General features: G+C 40.2%; 1 protein-coding gene across 5 annotated transcripts in view; it reads right to left on the bottom strand.

Annotated features, from left to right (window-relative positions):
* cast (calpastatin) overlaps positions 1-5,000 on the bottom strand; it is a 100,779-nt gene that overhangs the window by 94,484 nt on the left and 1,295 nt on the right. The gene's annotated exons all lie outside the window — the stretch shown is intronic.

A 5,000-nucleotide genomic window follows, 5' to 3' on the forward strand; every position in this document is an offset into this window, starting at 1 on the left:
ATCTGCACCCATGCAGTTCAAAATGAGGGTGGTCCCAAAAAAAGGAGGGAGTTTTCAAATTGACTGTGTGTCACTTTTGAAAGTGCTCCCCCTCTGGTCAACATATGAAATAACAAGTGTGTGTAAAAAATAGAAGTACACCCCTGTTGCCAACATATGAAATCACAAGTGTGTGTCAGGAATTGAAATGTGCCCCCTTTGACGAAAATTAATAAAAAATAAATAAATAAATATGTATATATAGACATACTATAATAACTTGAAGTAAATAATGAAAAATAAAAACCTATTACAAAAAAATCAAAATGAAAGAAAAGCAGTCTTTTCCTTACAATATGTTTACTTTTTTCTTATAAAATTTGGAACCATTTCTCATATTCTTTCTGTTTGTGTAATATTGCAATATTTTCTTGTAAAATTATAACTCTTTTATGTTAAATGAATACTTTTAAATGCAGACTGGGTACATTTGTCACACAAAATTCAGACTTTTATCACAATATTGCCCATTATTTTGTTGTTATTGTAAAATCGTGACATGTTTTGAGTAAAATTATGACTTCTGTCATAAATTTCGACAAGTAAAATGTTATTATTATAATATTGCCAACATTTGTAAGGTTTCGTATAAAATTGTGACTTTTGTTGTATAAAACTACGACTTTTCAGAAAAATACCAACATTTAAAGCTTTTCTTGTCAAATTGCGACTCTCATTTAGTAAAATTCCAACTTTTATCATAATATTGAGCAACTGTAGTTGCACAATATTATGATCATATGTATACATAATAATACTGCCAAAATTCAAAGTTTCTTCTGTGAAATTGTGACCTTTTTCATGTGAAATTCCAACAAATTTTTCATGGCAAGCTTTTTAATATTTGCATAGTATGTATATATTATTCATGTTGTAAATACACTTCTTTATACATCGAGAAAGGCTGCTCCTGAAGATGGAGGCATTTTTCTCAGGTCTCAAGAAGGTAAGAAATACAAGAATGTGTGCGTGTGTGTGTCTGTGTGTCTGTGTGCGTGTGTGTGTCTGTGTGTCTGTGTGTCTGTGTGCGTGTGTGTGTCTGTGTGTCTGTGTGCGTGTGTGTGTCTGTGTGTCTGTGTGCGTGTGTGTGTCTGTGTGTCTGTGTGCGTGTGTGTGTGTGTGCGTGCGTGTGTGTGTCTGTGTGTCTGTGTGCGTGTGTGTGTCTGTGTGTCTGTGTGTCTGTGTGCGTGCGTGTGTGTGTCTGTGTGTCTGTGTGTCTGTGTGCGTGCGTGCGTGTGTCTGTGTGCGTGCGTGTGTGTGTCTGTGTGTCTGTGTGTGTGTCTGTGTGTGTGTGTGTGTGTCTGTGTGTGTGTGTGTGTGTGTCTGTGTGTCTGTGTGCGTGCGTCTGTGTGCGTGTGTGTGTGTGCTTGCGGGCGTGTGTGTGTGTGTGTGCAGCACTCCTCACTTCCATGTAAGTGTCCTGCACAAGTCATGCTCATGGTGGCTCAATGAATGAACAACACTTCTTGATGGTAAGCAAGTAAGTAAGTAAGTAAGTAAGTAAGTAAGTAAGTAAGTAAGTAAGTAAGTAAGTAAGTAAGTAAGTAAGTAAGTAAGTAAGTAAGTAAGTAAGTCAATGTTGTTTATAAAGCACTTCCCACACACTACATGACTACACACCGTACAAAACAAAGGTGAAGTAAAACAACAATTCAATGAAAACAACAACATCCTAAAAAGGATTCAAAGTGGATTAAATAATGACGGTTAAAAGGTGCATAAACTAAAAGCTTGACTAAGTCTTCAAATGTTTCTTAAAGGTGTCAACACAGTCAAGATCACGGAGGGACTGGTGCAAGTACTTCCAGAGTCTGGGAGCCATAGTCTGGAATGCCAGGTGTCCACGGCTTTTAAAACCAGTTTTTGGGATCTTTAGAAGACCCTTTGGCCTGTTAGAGTGTCCGCCCTGAGATGGGTAGGTTGTGAGTTCAAACCCCGGCCGAGTCATACCAAAGACTATAAGAATGGGAGCCATTACCTCCCTGTTTGGCACTCAGCATCAAAGGTTGGAGTTGGGGGTTAAATCACCAAAAATGATTCCTGAGCGTGGCCATCACTGCTGCTCACTGCTCCCCTCACCTCCCAGGGGGTGAACAAGAGGATGGGTCAAATGCAGAGGACACATTTCACCACACTTAGTGTGTGTGTGACAATCATTGCTACTTTTAAGACTCTGAAGAGTTAGGGCATAACAAGTCAGTGATGTACTGAGGGGCCCCCAAGCAACTAAAGAATAGGGACATAATTCAGTGATGTACTGAGGGGCCCCAAAGCAACTAAAGAATAGGGACATAATTCAGTGATGTACTGAGGGGCCCCCAAGCAACTAAAGAATAGGGACATAATTCAGTGATGTACTGAGGGGCCCCAAAGCAACTAAAGAATAGGGACATAATTCAGTGATGTACTGAGGGGCCCCACCATGCAACTAAAGAATAGGGACATAATTCAGTGATGTACTGAGGGGCCCCACCATGCAACTAAAGAATAGGGACATAATTCTGTGATGTACTGAGGGGCCCCACCATGCAACTAAAGAATAGGGACATAATTCAGTGATGTACTGAGGGGCCCCACCATGCAACTAAAGAATAGGGACATAATTCAGTGATGTAGGGAGGGGCCCCAAAGCAACTAAAGAATAGGGACATAATTCAGTGATGTACTGAGGGGCCCCACCATGCAACTAAAGAATAGGGACATAATTCTGTGATGTACTGAGGGGCCCCACCATGCAACTAAAGAATAGGGACATAATTCTGTGATGTACTGAGGGGCCCCACCATGCAACTAAAGAATAGGGACATAATTCAGTGATGTACTGAGGGGCCCCAAAGCAACTAAAGAATAGGGACATAATTCAGTGATGTACTGAGGGGCCCCACCATGCAACTAAAGAATAGGGACATCATTCTGTGATGTACTGAGGGGCCCCACCATGCAACTAAAGAATAGGGACATAATTCAGTGATGTACTGAGGGGCCCCACCATGCAACTAAAGAATAGGGACATAATTCAGTGATGTAGGGAGGGGCCCCAAAGCAACTAAAGAATAGGGACATAATTCAGTGATGTACTGAGGGGCCCCACCATGCAACTAAAGAATAGGGACATAATTCAGTGATGTACTGAGGGGCCCCACCATGCAACTAAAGAATAGGGACATAATTCTGTGATGTACTGAGGGGCCCCACCATGCAACTAAAGAATAGGGACATAATTCAGTGATGTACTGAGGGGCCCCACCATGCAACTAAAGAATAGGGACATAATTCAGTGATGTAGGGAGGGGCCCCAAAGCAACTAAAGAATAGGGACATAATTCAGTGATGTACTGAGGGGCCCCACCATGCAACTAAAGAATAGGGACATAATTCTGTGATGTACTGAGGGGCCCCACCATGCAACTAAAGAATAGGGACATAATTCTGTGATGTAGGGAGGGGCCCCAAAGCAACTAAAGAATAGGGACATCCAACATGAAGAAATGTGTCATCAGACATCCAACATGAAGAAATGTGTCATCAGACATCCAACATGAAGAAATGTGTCATCAAACATCCAACATGAAGAAATGTGTCACCAGACATCCAACATGAAGAAATGTGTCATCAGACATCCAACATGAAGAAATGTGTCATCAGACATCAAACATGAAGAAAAGTGTCATCAGACATCCAACATGAAGAAATGTGTCATCAGACATCCAACATAAAGAAAAGTGTCATCAGACATCCAACATGAAGAAAAGTGTCATCGCAGACATCCAACATAAAGAAATGTGTCATCAGACATCCAACATGAAGAAAAGTGTCATCGCAGACATCCAACATGAAGAAATGTGTCATCAGACATCCAACATGAAGAAATGTGTCATCAGACATCCAACATGAAGAAATGTGTCATCAGACATCCAACATGAAGAAATGTGTCATCAGACATCCAACATGAAGAAATGTGTCATCAGACATCCAACATGAATAAATGTGTCATCAGACATCCAACATGAAGAAATGTGTCATCAGACATCCAACATGAAGAAATGTGTCATCAGACATCAAACATGAAGAAAAGTGTCATCAGACATCCAACATGAAGAAATGTGTCATCAGACATCCAACATGAAGATATGTGTCATCAGACATCAAACATGAAGAAAAGTGTCATCGCAGACATCCAACATGAAGAAATGTGTCATCAGACATCCAACATGAAGAAATGTGTCATCAGACATCCAACATGAAGAAATGTGTCATCAGACATCCAACATGAAGAAATGTGTCATCAGACATCCAACATGAAGAAATGTGTCATCAGACATCAAACATGAAGAAAAGTGTCATCGCAGACATCCAACATGAAGAAATGTGTCATCAGACATCCAACATGAAGAAATGTGTCATCAGACATCCAACATGAAGAAATGTGTCATCAGACATCCAACATGAAGAAAAGTGTCATCAGACATCCAACATGAAGAAATGTGTCATCAGACATCAAACATGAAGAAATGTGTCATCAGACATCAAACATGAAGAAATGTGTCATCAGACATCCAACATGAAGAAATGTGTCATCAGACATCCAACATGAAGAAATGTGTCATCAGACATCCAACATGAAGAAATGTGTCATCAGACATCCAACATGAAGAAAAGTGTCATCAGACATCCAACATGAAGAAATGTGTCATCAGACATCCAACATGAAGAAAAGTGTCATCAGACATCCAACATGAAGAAAAGTGTCATCAGACATCCAACATGAAGAAATGTGTCATCAGACATCAAACATGAAGAAATGTGTCATCAGACATCCAACATGAAGAAATGTGTCATCAGACATCCAACATGAAGAAATGTGTCATCAGACATCCAACATGAAGAAAAGTGTCATCAGACATCCAACATGAAGAAATGTGTCATCAGACATCAAACATGAAGAAATGTGTCATCAGACA

The sequence above is a fragment of the Nerophis ophidion genome, linkage group LG16, assembly GCF_033978795.1.
Source record: "Nerophis ophidion isolate RoL-2023_Sa linkage group LG16, RoL_Noph_v1.0, whole genome shotgun sequence".
NCBI classification, from domain to species: Eukaryota; Metazoa; Chordata; class Actinopteri; order Syngnathiformes; family Syngnathidae; genus Nerophis; species Nerophis ophidion.